Raw genomic sequence first — 22,074 nt, forward strand, 5'->3', positions numbered from 1 at the left:
TAGCCCTAGTCAAACTCGGCGACGCGGCTGCAGCTCGCTCCTTTAACCCTCGCCTGCCCATATCCCCGCCATTCCCGACAGTCCAGTCCACTCGCCCGCTCCGCACGCCAGAACTCCGGCCTCTTTCCCTTCTCCCACCCCAGCCTCTTCGGAGCTTTTTGGGGCGACTGTCAGCTCTCGGCCTGGTCCCCTGGCCGAAGAGGATGGAAGAGTCTCTGGCCCTCGCATGACCCCCCCCCCTACCAGGGGCCGTCCGAAAGCCACGGTAGGGCCAAACGCCGGTATTGTCTTCCCCTCCCCCACCCGGGTCGTCGAGTTCCAGGCGTCCACCGCCTCAGCCGGCCCCCTAGCGGCGCGCGTTCTTCCCGCTCCCCGACCAACCTGAGGTGGCCGGAGAGGCGAGGGGGCAGCTGGCCTAGAGGGGGCTGGGCAGGGGGAGGGGCGGGCCGAACGCAAAGGGGCGGGGTCTGGCAGGGGCGGGGCCTGACGGGGGCGGAGACGCGGCGAGCCTTGGGCGGCACTGGGACTAGTGGGAGTCTGCGCTGCTGCCGCCGCTGCCACCTCCACTGCCGTCGCCGCCACTGGCCGTGCGGGTTTCTTTCTCTTTTTTTGTCTTTTTTTCGTTTTTGATTAGTTGGTTCCGCCATATTGACGAGGCCGTGATACCCAAGGCTGCGGAAGCCAGTCTCCGCCCGTGGCGGAGCCGCAAGCTCGGTAGCCGGCCCGTTCGGGCCTCGTCTGTCTCAGCGAACCCCCTCCCTGCCTTGCATCGGCTCCCAGGCCTCGCGGGAGCCGGCCGCTGCCGCCTCTCTCTCACGGGAGGCGGCTGCTTTTAGCGCCCCGGGACTTGGGGTCGCTGACGGGAGCGAGGAGCGGAGCCGCAGGCAGGCGAGCAGGCCCGGAGTGGGGGGACAGAGGCGGCGTCTAGGGGAAGGTGAAACTGCCGCTGCAGGAGGAGGAGCAGGAGGAGGTGACGCAGGAGAAACGCACCGCCCGGAGCTTGACTGAGCTCTGAGAGCGCCCCAGCCTGAGGGGAGAAGGGGAAGAGAGCCGCTGTCGGCTGAGCGGCTGAGAGGGAGGAGGAGGCGGCCGTAGCCGCCGCGGCCCTAGGGCGGCCAGCGTGAGGAGCGCCGCGCCGTGTCGGCACGCGTGCAGCCTCTCCTCACGTTCTGTCCGGCCTCGAGCTTTTGCCTTGCGCCTCCCGCCTCCGCGTGTCCTGCTTCTGAAGACTGCTGGGTGAGTAGCTCGGAGCTCGCGCGGCCGACAGCTGGCCCGAGGGGTGGGGAGCCGGGCGCGGGCGAGGGGGTGTGTGTGCGAGGGCCGGCCCTCCCTGGGGGCCGCTGACGGAGCACCGGCGGGGGGCTTTCTCCGCGGCCGCGCGCGACCCTCGGCCGTGCCCCAGGCCGGCCGCCCGTGTGACGGGGAGCGCGTCCGTGTGCGCGCGCGCGCGTGTGTGTGTCTGTGTGCGTGTGAGTGTTTTGGACTGGCAGGGAAAATGGCTGACGGCTCCGGCCCTCCCCTTCCTCCCCCTTCCCGTCCTGACTGGAGTGGAGAGGAGGAGGATGAAGGCTCCGGGCGCTGCGTGCCGCCCCTCCATCCGTGCGGGAGTCGGCCCCGAGCGCGCGACGGCGCCGGGGAGGGGGGGGGTCCGCGCGCCCCTTCTCCCCGCCGCGGACGCCCTCAGCCTGTTCCACTTGACACCGAACGCCATTACTGAGGAGGAGTGATTTGGGGCGGGCGGGCGCGCTAGGCCGCGGCGACGCCTGGCTATCTGGCCTGCCGGCGCGGCCACCTCCCCTCCGCCCTCGGCGATAACCGCGGGCGCGCGCCCCGTGCCAGAGCCGGGCCCGGTTATCGGCGGCCCACACCCCCTCCCCCGGCCCCGGCAGCGGCGCGCGGCCCAGGGCCGGGCAAGCTGCTCGCACGCCGAAGTCGCCTCCGAACGCGAGCAGACCTGCCACCTTTCTATTTTTAACTCTTCCTCAAGACAGCAACGGTGACAAAATACTCGCATGTGCGAGGTGCTGCCTAATAAAACCTTCAGCCGCCGGTGACGGGAGGCCCCGGCTGCTGGAGCCGTGGCTCGCTTCTCATTCATTGGGAACTAGGTGCGGATGCTGGGCGAGGGCGAGGGGTTTGTTATTGTTTGCACGGCCCCAGCCGCCAGAACTTGGCCTTTTTTCTCGACTACGTGCCTCAGCGGGGCACGCTCACATTCTGGAAGTTTGTAGTTCCACCGTTTATTGGGTTCTGACGGCCGCAGTTTACAGGTGTGTCTGATTGCCGCGGACTGTCGTTGAGAGTGGGTGGGGGGGAGATTCTGGGTTTAGGTTCAATTCTTATGCTAATGTTTGGAGGAGAGACATTTGTAATTTTTTTCACCTTAAAACTCACCAGCCTTTCATATCTATCCATCTTTTGTATAATTTCACTCAAGAAGAATTATTTTGGGTGTACTGATGTGGAAACTTTGCAGCCGGTATCTGTTAGTTCATTAGCTCCCTTTATTGTAAGGACTGGCTAACCATTACTAGGTTTTCTTTTTAACCCGCACATTTGAACATAAAAATAGAGACTACAAGCTCTCTAGGTCCTTTCAGTCTGTTGAATCACCAGGCTGCCATTTTGGCTTTAGTAAAATGCCCTCCGATTTTTTGGAAAATTTAGGTACCAACATTTCTTTTATCATGTTTAAACTTGCGTGCATTGTCATACTTGTGACTTTAACCTTCTAAACTTTATTGTTCCAGTGTTTGGGTACACTGAAAGCCGGAAGTATTAGGAATTGACGTTCCAAGGGTGAGATTAAAAATAAGTATGTTTTGTTTTCTCTCACTAAAAATTCCAGGTTTTAAACAATGTGAATGTCTTAGTCCTTTTTCTTATCGACACCTACCCCCCCCCCCCCACACGAAGACGTGCTGTTATCTTAATACTATTTCTTCCTTTCGTTTGCTGACCTTGGCAGATTCTAAGAGAATGTCTGTGGGACTTGAAGACAAGAGAATCTGTTGCTTTTTTTTTTCCTGAAAGTAACTTTAAAAAGTAGATTTTATCCTTAAATTATGGAGCACTTCATTGGGTCCCTCCATTTTCCTCCTATTCAGTAGGATTGACCTTGGCTCTTTTGTCTACCAGGACCTTGCAGTACATTTTCTGATAATCTCTGGAGGAGCGATTTAGTGGTGTCAATTCAGAAATTATTTTTCTTTATCATAGTATTAATAGTATTAATTAGGAATGTTTGTTAGAAACTCCCAGTCATTTGTTTTTGATTAGTTGGACACATGAAAACTTATATTCGCTTATATTTTCTATTTAATAGATCAATTTAAAGTTTTTATATTTCTGGAATTTTATTATTGGAACCAGTCTTTGTTTAAAGCCGGTGAGAGAAAATTATTTGAAATACATAGGGATGTTGGGCTGGAGAAGTGGCTCAGTGGTTGAGTACATATGGTTCTTGCAGTGGACCCAAGTTGGATTCCCATCACCCACATTGGGCAGCCCACAACTGTCTGTGAATCCCTCGGGTATCTGACACCCCTCTGACCTGTGTGTACACACACACACACACACACACACACACACATACATTATTAAATTGTGTGTGTGTTAGTCTTTGAGACCCTAAGCTGAGGAAGTCGTTATTGAGTTGCTTGAGTTTTGTTTTAAAAGCATATAATTTTTTATTATTAATGGCATATTTTCTTGCTGGTATGTTTTCTGAATCTTGAAATGTTTTCAAAAATTGAGAAACAGTCTAGGTTTCCATTTCATTTAGGATCTGCATCTTTGAAAATCATATTTGTTGTATTTTTACACATTATAATAGTGTTTGGGAAAGAATTACTACATTGATCCTCAACTCCAAATGTTAAAATATAACAAAAACCTCAATGGATTCTATGTGGGCCTGGATTATATATATATATATATATATATATAGTTTTTTTTTTTTTTTTTTTTTGAGACAGGGTTTCTCTGTGGCTTTGGAGCCTGTCCTGGAACTAGCTCTGTAGACCAGGCTGGTCTCGAACTCCCAGAGATCCGCCTGCCTCTGCCTCCCGAGTGCTGGGATTAAAGGCGTGTGCCACCATCGCCCGGCCTAGAGATATATTTTAAGGAGTGTACTTTAAAATATAAATAAGTGTATGATTTCTATACAACATCAGAGATAAAACCTTGGGGCTATTGTTGTATGTTACTATAGAACTTGTGTGGATGAATAGGAAAATGAATTTTCTGTTTTCCATTTTCAGTATAATTGGCACTTAATAAGCATTAATTGCAAGTCAACACTGTTAAACATTTAAGCATTCTCATTTATAAAATTATATGGGTATTATTTTCCTTATATACCAGCAGAGGGCCTGCCATCTGTCATACTCTGCTGGTGGTACTTTAACTTATGTGCCATATTAGTGAAATGTTAGGTTGTTTTTGTTTTGTTTTTTGAGACAGGATTTCTCTGTGTAGCTCTGGGTGTCCTGGAACTTGCTTTGTAGACCAGGCTGGCCTCAAACTCACAGAGAACCTCCTGCCTCTGCCTCCAAGGTGCTGGCATTAGAGGTGTGTGCCACGATTGCCTGCCTACTATTTTTTTTTAAATTAGAGCCTTTTTAGTTTGTTTTCTGTACCAGAGTAGCTTTAGATTAGTTTTGTTTGTAAGACTATTAAAATAACTTGTTTAACCATGAAAGATAGGTATCTTCCCATGTCTAACAAAATGTTCAGAGTGATAGGTTAGTGAATTTATAGCTTAAATAATAAGAGGCAACTTTTATATTTCTGTAATGAAAACATAACTTTTATACTCACTAAAAATTTTTAAGGCCGAGGGTTTCATTTAGCATTTTGTAGCCTTTGTTGACAATTATGGAATGAAAATAGCCATAACAGACATAAGGTGTGTGTGTCCTGTTTTCTTAGGACATAATGCATGCTAGGGTAGTGGAATGCTACCACCAAGTTATATTTCTGTCCCTATGATCATTCTCTCCCTCCACCCCCCTTTGAGACGGGGTTTGTGTAGCCCTGGCTGTTCTGGAACTTGCTCTGTAGTCCAGGCTGGCCTTTGATTTACAGAGGTCTGAGTGTTTCTGCCTCCTAAGTGCTGGGATTAAAGGAGTGCACCAACACCATTTGGCCCCTATGATCATTCTTAATGTGACACAAGAATCCTTAAATACTTTAGTGAATTTTAGAAACTGGAAATTTTAGTGGTCTTTAATGTCCTTTTGTATTATTTATGTTTCTGTGTTCTGAGACAAGAGCTCACAAACCTAGGCTAGACTCAAGCTGGCTGTGTAGTCAAAGATGACTTTAAACTCCCCATCCTTCTGCCTTCACCTTCCAAGTGCTGGGATTGCAGGTAATGTGATGCTAAAATGATGACTACTATAGTATATTTTTAGAGAAAAGATACGGGAAAGTATTATATTAAGATGATATTTACCTAAAATTATACTTGAACTTTGCCAAAAGAATGAGAAGTGACTAAAAATTGTTTTTCAAGTATTAACCTATGCTATGTTCTATGTCTTCATATATACATATGTACCTTACACATACATTCAACAAATGACTTTTGGTTGTTGTATAGTTTGGTGTTTCAGACTGGGTCCCTATGAAGGACAGATTGGCCCTCAGCCTTCAAAATACTTGAGACTACGGACCTGCCATGCCACACTGAGAAATTTCCAATTTTATTCTGGATGATTGCCTAACAGTTATTTCTCTGCCTTAACTTTGTGTCAGAATCATTTGTGGAACTTTTTCAAAGTATGTTTACCTTGGTCTTATTCTATAATTGGAGCATTAACTGGCCTTTTAAAGGGAAAAAGGTAGGACAAAGTAAGAACTACAAGCCTGATGACCAGAGAGCTTCCTCTCGGCAACCCAGGCCAGGAGAGTGTTTGTTTGGTTTTGGTTTTCCAGTTCATTTTAGGGAAAGGGAGCATTTGTATGTAGCACTGTGCATTTTGTGTTCTCTTAGATAGCAACACTCTTGAACCTAATTTTGATAATCAAACCCAGACATAGGGAGAAATTTAGGGATTAAATTGATAGGTATATGAGACACTGATTGCACAGACATGCTTCACATATGTGCGCGTGTGTATACATACGTATTTACTCATTTATCAGTTCTGAGCACCTTCTTAAGAGTTAGGGTTTCTGCCGGGTAGGGTGGCGCACACCTTTAATCCTAGAGGCAGGGGAAGGTGGTTCTCTCTGAGTTCGAGGCCCATCTGGTCTACAAGAGCTAGTTCCAGGACTGGCTCCAAAGCAACACCGAGAAACCCTGTCTTGAAAACAAACAAACAAAAAAGAGTTAAGGTTTCTGACTCCAGAATTAATGTTTTTTTTTTTTTTTTTTTTTTTTTCCGAGACAGGGTTTCTCTGGCTTTGGAGCCTGTCCTGGAACTAGCTCTGTAGACCAGGCTGGTCTCGAACGCCCAGAGATCCGCCTGCCTCTGCCTCCCGAGTGCTGGGATTAAAGGCGTGTGCCACCATCGCCCGGCCTAGAATTAATGTTTTTAATATCTTTTTAAGGCATTGACTTTATTTCATCTGTCACATATTTATTTGGTGTCTGCTTTGTGCTAGGCATTGTTTTAGCAACTACTATTGTGTAAAAGAAGCAGGACAGGATTATTCATCTCCAAAGTTCCTCCAAGGCCTTAATTGTCATTTTTGTGTGTTTTGTAGAAAACTGATTTAGGTACTTATAAGTAGATCTTTGTTAAGATGTAAGCCAATGAGATTGTCCTATTTTCATTTTCTTTAAAATATAATATTCTGAACTTATTTTTATATATTAAGGATGGTATAAATGAGTTTTTGTTTTTGAGCCCGTCTCTATGTCACTATGTGTGTAATCTGACCTGGAACTTGCTATGTATACCAGGCTGGCCACAAACTCAGATCCACTTGCCTCTGCCTTTAAATGCTAGGATACCGAAGTTACTATACCCAGCTGGAAATGGATTCTTGAGCATTCTTGGCTATGGGCTTTAGGAATTGATTCTCTACTCCTACACTGTCTGCTTTTGTTTTATTCATTTTGTTTAGTTGCTTTAATTATTCTTGTCTTCCCATAGCCCCACTCACATCTGTAGTCACATGATGGAGGAAGGTCATTGGTTAAGTAATAAAGAAACTGCTTGGCCTCATAGGTTAAAACATAGGTGGGAGGAGTAAACAGAACAGAATGCTGGGAGGAAGAGGAAGTGAGCTCAGACTTGACAGCTCTCCTCTCCCGGGAGCAGACGCCTCAGAGAGATGCCATGCTCCCCTCTCCTGGGCAGACACATGCGATGAAGCTCCGAACCAGGATGGATGTAGGTTAGAATTCTCCCGGTAAGCCACCTCGTGGGCTACACAGATGATTAGAAATGGGCTAGTCCAGGTGCGAGAATTAGCCTAGAAGAGGCTAGATAGAAATGGGCCAAGCAGTGTTTAAATGAATAGTTTGTGTGTTGTCATTTCAGGCATAAGCTAGCAGGCGGCTGGGGTGCTGGGGACGCAGCCCACTGCTCCTATTTCAACAGTCACAGCCCTTGGGAGCCTGAGGCAGGACTGGAGGAGATGGACCAATATAGGAAGGGCCTGTCTCAAAAAGTTGTTGGTTGTTGTTTTGTTTTTGTCCTTTATGTACTTTTAGGTTGGTCGATTCTATCTACCCAAATTCAGTCCTAAGTCACACATTGATCCTTAACCTACAGAAAGCCCCTGGCAGATGTATGCTTGGTAACCATTTGGTAAACATAGTTCTCTGTATGGCATTATACTTGTTTATGGCGGGTGTGTGTGTGTGTGTGTGTGTGTGTGTGTGTGTGTGTGTGTGTGTGTGTGTGCGTGTGCGTGCGTGCGTGTGTGCGTGCGTGTGCGCGCGCGCGCGTGCTTGTGGAGGTCAGTCTTTTGTCTCCTACCATCTGTGTTCCTGGGGATGAAACTCAAGATTGTCAGGCTTGGTGGCAAATATCTTTATCTACTGTACTATCTTACCAGCCCTCAACACGATTTTTTAAAAGCTGGGTGGTAGTGGCATATAACTTTAAATCCCAGCACTGGAGAGGCAGAGTCAAGTGCGTCTCTGAGTTAGAGGCCAGTTTACTCTACAGAGCTAGTTCCAGGACAGAGAGGGCTACACAAACCTTTTCTCAGGAAACAAACAAAAAAAGAGTACATAGCTACTTTCCCAGGCAACTTGGTTCCGTTCCCAGTACCTACATATGCTGACTTAAAATGCACAACTATAGTTTCAGTGGATCCGATACTGCTTTTTGACCTGTGAACACCAGGTGTGCACGTGGTGAACGAGCATACATACCTTCAGGCAAAAAACTCAATACATCAGTCTTGTAAAAATGTCTATTTTTGCTGTTTTAATTTTTCTCTTCACTACTTAGAGGAATCACTTGACCTAATAAGCCTTTATTTTTATTATGTGTGTGTTGGGGGGTGGGCAAACTATGTAATTTTTGTGGGCCTGAAACTTACTGTGTTGTTCAAGGCTGACCTTCAACTGAGATATGCCTCTGGAGTGCTGGGATTAAAAGGCATGGGTCACTATGCCAGGCTTCCTTTTTTGTTTTGTTTTAAGCTTTATTTTATGTATATGAGTGTTAAGTGCACATGTGAATTTATTGCCCCAAAGGTTCTTAAGAAGGCATTGGATCCCTTGGAACTGGAGTTATAGATAGTTCTAAGCCACCATTTGGCTTACTTAAAAACCAAACCCAGGTCCTCAGCAAGAGCCAAGTACTCTTAACCATTAAGCCATTTCTCCATTCCCAGTAATCTTTTTATGATGAATTCTGGGATGAATTTAGTATGAATCTAGTCTGTCTTTGTTTCTGTCTATTATTTTTTTTGGAGACAAGGTTTCTCTGTGTGAACAGCCCTGATTGTCCTGGAATCTGCTCTGTAGACAGGTTGGCCTCGAATGAATTTATAGAGATCTGCCTGTATCTGCCTTCTGAGTGCTGGGATTAAAAGCGTGGGCCACCACTGCCCTGCTGAATCTAGTCATTTTTTTTAGTGAAGAAAATGGTCTGGTGAGATGAAGAAACATAACCAAGATACCATATATATATGTATGTATGTACTTCTTCATGAAACTGTTTCCATAACTAAAAAATGAGTTGTTTTCTAAATCATTACCTTTGCTATCATCAGTTAATGGATAAGATCAGGGATTTTGTCCTTTACCTTTAGATATTTATAGAACACCAACAACAATGCTATTTACATAACTGCTTATTGATTCCCTGAATGACAAAATTGGGATCCTATTTTATTTGCAGTAGCAGAGATTAAAACCAGGACCTTGAACCAAGTGTTCTCTCAGCCACTAACCTATATGTACCCTCAGTTCCACCCCTCCCTCCTTCGTTTAGTTTTTATTTTGAGACAAGAGTCTCACAAAGTTGCCTAGGCTGGCCTTAAAGTACCTGTGTAGCCCAAATAGGCATTGAACCTTCTGCCTTACCTTCCAGAGTAGATAGGATGACCCGTGGTTGGGGTTGGAGAGTGGGGACAACATAACACTGGAAGATTGTTTGAATTTTAAGTTTTTAAAAATTATTAAAAAAAAATAAAAAAATAAATAAAAATTATTGTATTGTACAAAATAAGCTTTATTATAATTTCTAAATGTTTCTAGTATACTTTGATCATTCCTTTTTTTTTTCTTCTTTTTTTTTTTTGGTTTTTTGAGACAGGGTTTCTCTGTAGCTTTGGGGCCTGTTCTGGAATTAGCTCTTGTAGAACAGGCTGGCCTCGAACTCACAGAGATCCACCTGCCTCTGCCTCCCAAGTGCTAGGATTAAAGGCGTGCGCCACCACCGCTCGGCTCTCACCTTCTATTATCCATTCTTGCTTCCCTCTGCCCCCCTTCCTCATCCTTTTCCTCAAAGTTGCCGTTCTACTTTCATGATTTATTTATTTATTTATTTATTTTAAATATTTATTTATTTATTATGTATACAATATTCTGTCTGTGTGTATGTCTGCAGGCCAGAAGAGGGCACTAGACCTCATTACAGATGGTTGTGAGCCACCATGTGGTTGCTGGGAATTGAACTCAGAACCTTTGGAAGAGCGGGCAATGCTCTTAACCACTGAGCCATCTCTCCAGCCCCATGATTTATTTTTTTATGTAACTTAGCTTATCTTGTAAGAAGATATGTTTTTGTTGACTTTCCTATTGAAAGTGCCTTAATTTTTAATTCATATCAAAGCATCGCGCAGGTGGGGTAAAGGCTGTCATCGTTACTTTTACAGCCTAAGAAACTGAGGCAATGAAGTGACTGATAGCTAGGATCACTGGGCAAGTAAAATGCTTAGGAAAGAGTAAGCATTGTCCCCAACATCTCTGCTGGAATGAACTGGACTAAACCTCCATACATATATGCATCATTATTTTCTGACACCTTACACTTTTTTCTGTAACTTAAAATTTATGTTGACTTTGTACATATTAGACCCAGGTTAATCAAATTCTGTCAAAGGGGATCTTTTTTTGGGGGAGGGGATAATTTTGAGCTGCTTGTTGGGCTATTAGATTCCAACCTGTACATTCTGAATATCGAAGGGAAAAAATAATGAGGAAAATGGGAGAGAAGGTGAGCCCTGTCTTAGTGCCTCATGTTTTGCTGACTGGCGGCTATTGAGAGTCGCAAGTTTTGGTGGTTGGTCACTGGTCTCTTTCTGACTGTCTTTAACTTGACATCAGAGAACATGACAGTTTGTTTAGAACCATATTCTAACCTTAACAGTGGATTGTTTCTAAGGACAATAGTGCAAAAGAAAGTGCTCTCCTTGATGACAACTCAGGTCAAAGGAAAGATTGGCTAAACCTTTTCTGTAAAAGGTGAGTTATTAAATAGTTTGAACTTTGTGGGCCAAGAGGTAAAATTTGGTATATTAAATTGTATGTTGAAATAAAAATGTAACTAGACACAGTTAAGTATAATTCAGGTCTAATGAGAAAAAATGGAATTTGGTTTGGTAGTATAATCTAGTATTTTGCTTAATTGGAAATTTTAAGTCAATGTTCTCTCGCAAATCAATTGCAAGCCATTTTGTGTTAAGTTCATTCTTGGCTTGAAGGCTGAACAAAACAAAACAGAAAAAAAAAAACCAAAAACAAACCAAGAGGTTGGATTTTGTTTGACCTTAGTTTGCCTGTCCTGATTTAAAGAGTAGTAGTTCCCAAAAAGTTCCCAGGTAGGGAATTACCCCTAGAGAATTACTTAATTCTAGCATATCCTACTTCATCAGTCTATCACGGTCTAATTCTATCTTGAATATTTTGAGTTGTGCTTAATTTAAAATTTAGTTATGTAGTAAATGTCTGTTATATACTAGGATGTACTGTGTATTAGGTATTGTACTAGGTAATGGAAAATACAAGGTTAAAAAAACAGAATTAAGATGAGTTTTAAATTAGTCTTCATATACGCTTTGTTAGAGTCTGAGATAAAACATTTTGAAAGCAGGCCAGTGGTAAAAGCTAAATTGGAAGAGTCTTCTATCAAATACAGTGATACTTTCTTCATCTGGTATAAATTTTCAGAACATTAAAGCTCTCTTTCTAAACACTTAAACTGTAATTTAATATTTGATGGAAAGCTTTCTTTCAGAGGTACTATGCTTTATAATTTTATCTGATTATGAAATTAACATCTTATTTTAGGTAATAATGGAAATAGGCATCTGCTATCATTCTTTTCTGTTTTTAAAGATATTTATTATGTACACAACATTCTGCCTCCATGTATGTCTGCAGGCCAGAAGAGGGCACCAAATCTCATTACAGATGGTTGTGAGCCACCATATGGTTGCTGGGAGTTGAACTCCAGACCTTTGGAAGAACAGTCAGTGTGAACGGTCAGTGTTCTTAACCACTGAGCCATCTCTCCAGCCCCTGCTATCATTCTTGACAGTCATTAGCTTTATCTCTCCACTCCACTTTTTAGATACTTTTTTGTTCAAAACTCAGTCATAAAGTTGATTTTTAATATGACCTGACTTTATTTCTCACTTGTTTGTTTGAGACAGGGTCTCTCTGTGTAGCCCTGACTGTCCTTCCTGTTTTATAGACCAGCCTGGCCTCAAACTCACAAAGATCCACCTTTAAATTTAAATGCCCTGTCCACTTTTTAAACACTTATTTTTCATATGCTCTGTTTGTCCAGTATCTTTTTTTTAGAGGGTTCCTACTTTTTGGTAGTAGTAATTTTTTTTGAGACAGTTTTATTTTATTCCAGGCTAGGCTGTAGCCATTGTGTAGCTGAATATTACCTTAAACCTCCTTTTACTATATGCTGGGATTACAGGTGTGTGGTTGCCATGCAGGGTTTATGCAGTGTTGGGTATCAAACTTAGGGGTTTACTGATACTAGGCAGGTACTCCACTAACTGAGCTATATCCCCAACCTATGCTCCTGTTTGACAGGTGAAGGTTATCAGGAATTTTATAATTTCCTGCATTATGAGAGTGGGGAAATACTATTTAACTTTGAGAGATTTGAATTCTTTGAAAGAGGATAAGGAAGTACACTTGAGGTGTATTTTTTTATTTTACGTTTTGTTGTTGACAGGCTCTCTAGCTTCAAACTCCTGTTACTCCTGCCTCAGCTTCCAAAGTGCTGGTAGGGAATACAGGCTTGCACCACCATGCCTGCCTGTTTTCATTTTTAAGAGCCAGTATCACATATCTCTGCCAACCTCCAGCTCCCTATAATCTTCCTGCTTAAGCACAAGAGTGATAGGATTATAGTCTTGAGCCATCAAACCCAACTGGGGAAAGGGATTGTGTGTGGTTGTGCAGCTGAATGAAGACCAAAGAATCTTCCATGATTTTCCTTTAACTGAGAACTTCCCTTTCCCACACACTGAAGTTAGTCATTTTAATGTAAGCTACAGGTTGTTTCAATGTCATTATTTCTTCCTGCTGTCCACAAATACTGCTCAAATTGCTTACTGTGCCAATTCCATGAAAAGCGTCATTTTTGACATAGTCTGCTTTTTTTTATAACCATATTCTTTATTTATTTATTTATTTATTATTTATTTATTTATTATGTATACAGTATTCTGTCTGCCGACCAGAAGAGGGCATCAGACGTCACTACAGATGGTTGTGAGCCACCATGTGGTTGCTGGGAATTGAACTCAGGACCTTTGGAAGAGTAGGCAATGCTCTTAACCACTGAGCCATCTCTCCAGCCCCATAGTCTGCTTTTGCAAGGTTCTTTCACATTCTTCCAGCTAATCCAATGGTCAGTAGCTGACACGGTACTCAGCCTTTTATAAACCCTTCCTGCCTCTCCACCCCTTCTTCTGTGTATTAGGTATTGTACCATGTAATAAAGTGTCTTCTTTCTTATCTATACCCCCCAAACACACAACTCCAGTGCCTTGGATTATAGTTGTAACTGCTAAGTAGTGAGCAAGTATTTGATCTTGATGAAATTTTTTTTAAAAAAAAAATCAGACTCTGATTATTACTTTCTTCTGATGATTGACTTAAATTCCTTCATTTGACCTCATTAGGTGTAGGGGATTATAAAGATGGTTATTAACGTTTTCATGACAATTGGATATTAAATAATAAAAACTGTATTTGGTACAAGGAGCTGGGGTTTAGCTAAGTTAATAATGTGCTTTGTATTTACTACTCATGGGGGTCTGAGATCAATGCTCTGCACCCCCCCCCCAAAAAAAAACCCCACCACAAAAAGTGTGAAATGTAGTGGTAGGAAAGGTTGCTCAGTTTGGATTTGAATGAGGCTTGCAGATCTTCAGAGATGCTGTTTTGATGTCCCTGTGAGTTAGGGCAAGGACAGTCAGGCATTGTTTCTTAGCCTTATGTTATTGACCAAATACTATTTGGCCAGACAATTCCTTGTGGCACGATGACCTCCGTCCATAAAATTCCAGTTAATATCTACCCCTCTCCCTATTGTGACAATTATTGACTTCAGGAATTGCAAAATGTATGCCAAATGCAAACTTGAGAACCATTTCTTTAAATGGTACGATGGCAGAATGAAAAGACTGGTTTTAGAGGAAGAACTAGTAGAGTGTAGAAGGAACAGTGGGGAGAGTGAGTCATGTGGAGTTAAGATGAGACTTAAAAGTAATTTAAGGCTAAGGTTACAAGGTATATGTTTAGGGAACTTAAGTTTGGGTTTTAGAATAAGTGAGCCAGGCGGTGGTGGCGCATACCTTTCTTTAATCCTAGCGCTTGAGGCAGATCCCTGTGGGTTTGAGGCCAGCCTGGTCTACAGAGCTAGTTCCAGGAAAGCCAAAGCTATACAAACCCTGTCTTGAAACAACAAAAGAATAATAAGCAAATGACCTTTAAGTGAAAGACAGTAGTTTTTGGGTTTTCTTTTTAAAGATAATTTCGAGGGAGCTGGGGAGATAAACCAATTATTAAAGCATGAAGACCTGAGTTAAATCCCCAGAAACCACATAAAAAAGTCAGGCACAGCATGCATCTGTTAATTTCAGAAATCAGGAAATGGAGATAGATGGATCCCTAGGGCTCACTGGCCAGCCCAGCCTTTCCTATTTGGACAGTTCCAGGTGGATGAGAGACCCTGTCTCAAAAATAAGGTGGGTAACAAACTTCTAATGAACTACTCCCAAGATTGTCATCTGACTTACATATGCACTTGCCTGCATGCACAAACACAAAGGTTCTGAGCATTAGCATGGTGGATATATTGAAATTGGTAGCAGGGCATTTAGATACTTTAATAGTTTTGTTAAGTAATAAAGATTTTGAGAATGAAATAAAAGAATGGGATCCACAGGACTCTATGTATAGAGACTGTAATGATATTTTGTTTGTATTTTAACAAATAAAGCTTGCCTGAAGATCAGAGTGCAGAACTAAGCCACTAGAGGCCAGGGAGTGATGTCACACACCTTTAATCTCAGGGTTAGGGAGAGGGCGGATTGATCTCTGTTCTTTCAAGGCCACCCTGGGCTAACAAAATTGATCCAGTGTAAAAGAGAAATAGCTCACACAAAGGTAATCCCAGCACCAGCGAGGTGGAAACAGGAAAGGATATGGCTGGGCGGAGAGAGGAATATCACAGGAGAATGGAGCTCAGATGCAGTTTGGAGTGCAGTGCAATCTGAGGCAGCAGTCTAAGGAGTCAGTCACCTTTGTGGTCTTTGCATTGGTAGAGGTAAGGACTCTAGTGGCTGGCCGCTCTGCTTCTCTGATCCTTCAGCTTTCACCTCTTGATAGCTGATTCCGAGTTTTTATTAAGAACAATTGGAATTCATGCTATAAGAGACTAGAGCAAAATACCTTTAATTTTTCCTAGCTCCAATTGACTCCCACTTGGAGTTGCTGTCTGCTGAGATGTGTTGAAAGGTCACAGAATAGAATTTGGGTTTAGAATGAGTACTTTTGCAATGGGTACCTTTACATTAAAGGATAGATTATCTAAATATGTTTATCACCCTCATCCTCTAAATGTAAGGGGCCCAGGATCTGGCACCAGAAAGCATTAACTGTAAGCGCTCTTTGTTTTGTGTAGGTGTCGTTTTGCCAATTTAAAAATAATTAAACCAGTAAAAATAGGTGAATAATCTGTTTAAGGTAGCTTCAGTTTTATTGGTTACTATTTTGTAGGGTTTATTTTCCTCAGATCTCTCTCTTTATTTTAAGTAAGAATGGGAGTAGTCAGTACTAAGTTTGTTGGAACCAGTCAGGACTGTTTCACAACTTTAGCTATCCAAATCTATTATAAATCATTTCATGAACCTTTTGGGTCTTTTGACTTACCTGCAAAGCCAAGGTACTGCACAGAGATTGTTTTTGTTTTTTAAGTTCTTGAATTTTTTTCCTTTATTTATTTATTTTTTTGTCTTGTTTTTTGAGATAGGACATCCCTGGCTGTCTTGGAATTCAGTCTGTAGATCAGACTGGTCTCAAACTCAGAGATCCACTGGCTTCTGCCTACCAAGTGCTGTTGGTTTTTTTTTTTTTTAAGATTTATTTATTATGTATACAGTGTTCTGTCTGTCTGTATCCTTGCTGGCCAGATGGCCAGAAGAGGGCACCAGATCTCATTACAGATGGCTGTGAGCCACCATGTGGTTGCTGGGAATTGACCTCAGGATCTCCGGAAGAGCAGTCAGTGCTCTTAACCTCTGAGCCATCTCTCCAGCCCCCAAGTGCTGTTGTTAAAGCTGTATGCCACCACTGCCCTGCTAGCAAGTAATATCCTACTGAGGAAAAAATTGTGATCTCTAGGGGGGAAAAAGATCTTACAGAAGCCAGGAGAACCAGTAACTTATTAGACTGCTGTTTCCAGGAAAGTTTAGATGTTTAGAATGGCTTATCTATTATAAAATTTTACTTTTTAATAGATAATTTACCAGTATATCAATCAGGTTATGATACAGAGTGGTTTTAGTAGTAGTCTAGAAGGTCCCCTTATTACTCCAAAAACATTTTAACCTCTGTTTTTTAATTATGTCATATATACACATATATTTGCTTAATGCATGATTCACTAATTTCTTTTCATTACTGTGAAATGTGCATTTTATAAAATTATCTTGTTTTATTTATCCATTCTTCTGTTGGTTGTCACTCAGATTTCAGTGATTTATTTTTTTTAACCAATGCAAATGTTGACACAGAGCCTGGCATAGTGGGACACACCTTTAATCCCAGCACTCAGGAGGCAGAGATAGGCAATCTAAGTTCTAGGTCAGCCAGGTCTACAGGTCTACATCATGAGACTTGTCTTTGAAAAAAGAGAGAGAATACACACACATTTTGTGCATGTCTTTGGTAGTTAACTAACTTCACATTTAAGTATGTATATAATTTATTATAATCTCCGTTTTGTGAAATAAAACTGAAAATTTTTGTTGTTGTAGTTCCAACTAGCCCTTTGTTTCTTAATAATAGTGTTAGGTGTGTGACAATAGACTGGAGTGGTTGGAGATGTATTTCAGATCAGACTGGGTATATTTGGAGACCCTGTCTTTTTTTTTTTTTTTTTTTAATTTTGCTCACTACGTACCCATTTTAAATTGTGAATTTCCATTTTTTTTGCTTGAACATGGCTTTTCTGTTTAAGAATTAATCTTTTTGGTCTTATTTTGTGTTCTGAAACCTAAATTTAGTATTGATTGCACAAAGACAGAATTTAGAATGGAATTAATGTATATAAACACTAATAGAAAACAGTTGAAGCCAGGTGGTGGTGGTGGCACACACCTTTAATTCCAGCACCTGGGAGGAGGATGCAGGTGGACCTCTAGAGTTCGAGGCCAAGCCTGGTCTACAGAGCCAGGACAGCCAGGGCTACACCGAGAAACCCTATTTCAACAAACAAAAAACAACTGAAATGCCTTCATGGTGAATATAATTCATAAAATATATAAAACAGTATATTAGCAGTAAAAAGTGAAGTACTGATACATACTACAACTTAGATGAACTTTAAAAGCATTCTGAAGTGAAACGAGTTGCAGAAGATAGAAAGTAGATTAAGGGCCAAAGGAATGAGGAGTGACTGATTAATGATGGGAGTATGGTTTCTTTCTCTTTTTTCTGGTGCTGGTTATGGAATTTCAGGGTTTCTTGCATACAGCTTACCCCTGAGCTGAACCCTTAGCTTTTGGATGAGGTTTCTTTGTGGGTGGTGAAAATACTACAGAATTGTGGCAATTACGTAACTATATATACAAAGACCCTTTCAATTGTGCAGTTCAGATAAATGATCAGTTTTGTGGATTTTGAATACGCTGGAGATAACCTCATTAATGAGAAGCAATTTGAAGTTTTGTTTCCTTTGTCAGATCCTTTACTCATTTTTTGCCTTTACTTTTTTTTTTTGGATTTTCAAGACAGGGTTTCTCCGTAGCTTTTGGAGCCTGTCCTGGAACTAGCTCTTGTAGACCAGGCTGGCCTCGAACTCACAGAGATCTGCCTGCCTCTGCCTCCCGAGTGCTGGGATTAAAGGCGTGCGCCACCACTGCCCGGCTTGCCTTTACTTTTTTGACTTAACCGGTCTAGTTGTGGAAGATCCAGGCAAGTAAAAAGATGTATATAAAGTTAATTATTAATGATCTATCTGCCTTGATTAAATTATTTATTAAATGAAGTCATTGTTTCATTCTTTCGGATTAGTCGCTTTTAAAGCGGTTTGACAAAGATTAATAAATTCTGTAAACTGATAACTTTGAGTTCATCTTATGCTGCCATTTCAAGAGTAGGGTAGGTGATACATGTTACAGAAGGGTTTTCTACTTGATAGGTGATTTATGTCTTTGATGTTTTAAACAGTGTTGCTCACATATGTTGGCTGATACGTTTTGGGGGCTGGAATTTATCCTACTCTTGTATCCTTTGCAAGGATTTAATAAAGAAATTTTAAATAAAAGTATATCTGTTGAAAAGAGACCCAGAACTATATGTACAATAAGTTCCAGTATTTTGGAGAAAGAGGATGCAGGTAGATATTTAGCCTAATGTTATATTTGGGGGGGCAGAACTGTAACCAATAAACCAGTCACATAGGGAAATAGCTTTTTCATTGTAGAAAAAAGAAAAAAAAACTTTTGTTGGCAGCAAGGAGCACTGCAATGTTAAAAATGTTCAGAGGAAGAGTAGATATAGACTCTCCTTCATTTTGACTGGCTATTTTCAAATCTTAAATGTACTTTGAGCCATCCCATCCTGATTGCCTACAAGGTTTTGGCTTTTTGTGTACTTCTTTGTAGTCATTTTTTTTTCATGAATCACACGTTGTTAATCTGTTTTCATCTATTGATTTCTGGGATAATGAGAATAGCAGGCTGACTTAACACATGAATGATGTGTTGGTGCCAAGGGCAAATGATATCATAGCACATACCATGTGTACAGAGTGGTGTGGTAATTGAAGTAGAAGTGGGAAAGCTGTCTCCCACATGACATATGATGATTGTATACACATGAAACCTCAGAAACTCAAGCCTTAGTAGTCAGAACTACTCTGACATCTGTCATGTTATATTAATAGGTTTGTTTGTACTTAGTTAATGCATATATTTTGGTTTTATAGTTATATATTTTTATTTATATAACTTTAAAACCAAAATAAATGTTTAATCTTAATTTTGTTTCTGTATATATTTAAGTAACATTTATTTGTTGATCTATTTATTTATTTTGGGTTTTTCAGGATAAGGTTTTTCTGGGTAACCCTGGCTGGGCTGGAACTTGCTTTGTAGACTGGGTTGTCCTTGAACACCTTGAACTCAGGCCTGGCTCTCTTAAGTTACATTTATAACAGGAAGTAATTAAAAGATTCTCTTTAGAACCAGAATTAGCAAATTTGAGCCAGTTTAGCATTGATAGAAACCTAGCAGGTATAGTCACATGACCTGGGACCACAATTGCATACTTATTACTAAGTCATTTCTCCATTAAATAGGAAAGATACGTTTCTACCTCAGGGTGATTCATTTGTATGTTCTTTCATTCAGCAGATAATTAGTAAGTTGTATGGCACTGCTTAATTTTGATGTCTTCTTGTTACTAGTTTCTTTAATTTCCTTTCTATTAAATTTTCTTTAGATCTAAAACTCTGATAGGAATATTATAACACTGAATTTTATTGCAGAGGGTAAGAATTTTTTTTTACTTGAAATTCATTTTCACAAAGTACGGTGTAACTATCAAGTATAGTAGAGTTTTGGGTTGATGCAATAGAATATTAATAGCTATATTATGTGAAACTATTGAAATTACGTATTTCACAAATCATAGCAATTGTGAACAATATATCGAAAGCAGAAAATCTTGATAATGTATTTTGGAGACTTTCCTTGAATTAGCCTAGAGATCATATTTTTAAGGAGCCTTTGAAGATTCAAAAATAAGAATTGCCAAGGATGAGTAATAATCTCAATCAGCATTTTGAGAAATAACCAACACTTGTTAAACAACCTATCATTTACTGGGTTCCTTCTGTGTGTTCCTGGCACTTGCACATTCTCTCATTAAAGCTTTCTAATAATCTCTATAAGTGTTAGCCACCTAGAGAGAGCAGGATAATACTTGGAGATAGAACTTTTTGTTGTGGGTCTGTTGTATTACACTGTATACATTGCTGAGAAAAACCTGTATTCTGCATAATCATCCACAAAAAAAATAATGGGGTTTGTGGGAAACAGTAGAATTGAGAGCAATTTGATTACCCGAAATTAGTAACAGTTTAAAAAGGATGCAATAAACTGCCTTTGCAAAGGTCCTAGGGGGCTGGAGAGATGGCTCAGAGGTTAAGGGCATTGCCTGCTCTTCCAAAGGTCCTGAGTTCAATTCCCGGCAACTACATGGTGGCTCACAACCATCTGTAATGAGATCTGGTGCCCTCTTCTGGCCTGCAGACGTACAAACAGACAGAATATTGTATACATAATAAATAAATAAATAAATATTTAAAAAAAAAAAGAAAAGGTCCTAAATTCCTGACAACCTACAGTAAGTATAAGACCTTTTTTTTCTTTTTCTTTTTGGTTTTTCGAGACAGGGTTTCTCTGTGGTTTTGGAGCCTGTCCTGGAACTAGCTCTGTAGACCAGGCTGGTCTCGAACTCACAGAGATCTGCCTGCCTCTGCCTCCCAAGTGCTGGGATTAAAGGCGTGCGCCACCATCGCCCGGCAGTATAAGACCTTTTTAAGGTAGCATAATGGAAGGGTTTGGGTATATGGAAGAATGAAGTTACCAAGTTGGGATACAAGGTTAAAGTGCATGTAAAGATCAGGTAGAACTACAAAAAGAAATTTCAAAATAGAGCATGTGACTAGGCAAAACCAAGAAGAATGTGGAACATTAAGCTTATAGCTACAAAATAGTATGATTGGGGAAGGCTGGCAACTACTACAATTTTACTTTATGAATTTGATAACTATATGTATCTCATAAATGGAATCATGTTATTTTTCCTTTCCTGATTGGCTTATTTCATAAAATAATGCCTTCAAGTTTTCACGCATGTCACAGCACATCAAAATTTATCTTTTCTCTCTCTTCTCTCCTCCTCTCCCTCTTTCCCTATTTCTCCCTCCCTCCCTCCCCAGTGTCTTACCATATAGCCTTTGCTAGCCTGAAACTTCGTCTGTAGACTAGGTTAGTCTCAAACTGCCTGCCTCCAGAGTGCTAGGATTAAAGGTATCACCACACTTGATAAAATTTCCTTCTTTTAAAAGAAACACATGCTGGGTAATGGTAGTGCAAGCCTTTAATCCCAGCACTCAGGACGCAGAGGCAGGTGGATCTCTGTGAGGTTTGAGGCCAGCCTGGTCTACAAGAGCTAGTTTCAGGAGAGTCAGGGCTATTGAGCAGAGAAATCCTGTCTCAAGAAACAAACAAAAAGCAACATTATAAAGGTTCCAATTTCTCCTCATTCTTGCCACCACTTTGTTTCCCTATCTTTATTACAACCATCCTGAGGGATGTGTGATATGCAATTGTGCTTTTAATGTGCATTTAGAGAAATATCTCTTTAGATCTTTTGCTCATCTTTCAGCTGGCTTGTCTGTTGAATTGGATAAATATTTGTTGTAAATACAAGTTCATAATCTGATCATTTATCATTTTCTTTCTCCATTTAGATAGTTACCCCTTTGTCTTTAGGGTATCATTTGAACTCCGATTATTACATTTATTTATAAAGTGTGTGTGTGTGTTGTCATAGTGCTCAGTGTGGAGGTCAGAGAACAACTTGTTGGGAGTCTGTTCTACCATGTGAGTTCCAGGCAGGGATTGAATTTAGATTGTCAATCTTGGTGGCAAGAGCCTTTGGCCTACTCAGACATCTTGTTGACCCTTTAATTTTTTTTTTCTTTGGTACTGGAGATTGAGCTTAGTGCCTGCCTGTTCACATAGAATGCTTGCATTCTCCCATTGTGCTACACCCCAAGCCTTCAAAGTTTGTGATTTTAGTTAAATCTGGTTTGTCTGTTTCTTTTTTGCTTTTGCTATTAGAAGAATTCATTGCCAAATCCTTGACCATAATATTTGCCTTTTATG

At 41.3% G+C, this 22,074-nt stretch overlaps 1 protein-coding gene across 5 annotated transcripts in view; it reads left to right on the forward strand.

Annotated features, from left to right (window-relative positions):
- The first annotated feature begins 248 nt into the window (after nt 1-248).
- LOC121444912 (probable ubiquitin carboxyl-terminal hydrolase FAF-X) overlaps nt 249-22,074 on the forward strand; it is a 112,818-nt gene continuing 90,992 nt past the window's right edge. For 2 of the 5 annotated variants that reach the window (XM_041646849.1, XM_041646851.1), the window contains exon 1: nt 538-1,236. The gene's annotated coding sequence lies outside the window, so the exon portion shown is untranslated. Of the gene's footprint in view, nt 266-537; nt 1,237-22,074 lie in introns of those variants that run through there. The other 3 variants (XM_041646852.1, XM_041646854.1, XM_041646850.1) reach the window with 2 other exon arrangements.

This window comes from Microtus oregoni, unplaced genomic scaffold (genome assembly GCF_018167655.1).
Source record: "Microtus oregoni isolate MIOR12 unplaced genomic scaffold, Mior012 000147F_ref0000457, whole genome shotgun sequence".
Lineage (NCBI taxonomy): Eukaryota > Metazoa > Chordata > Mammalia > Rodentia > Cricetidae > Microtus > Microtus oregoni.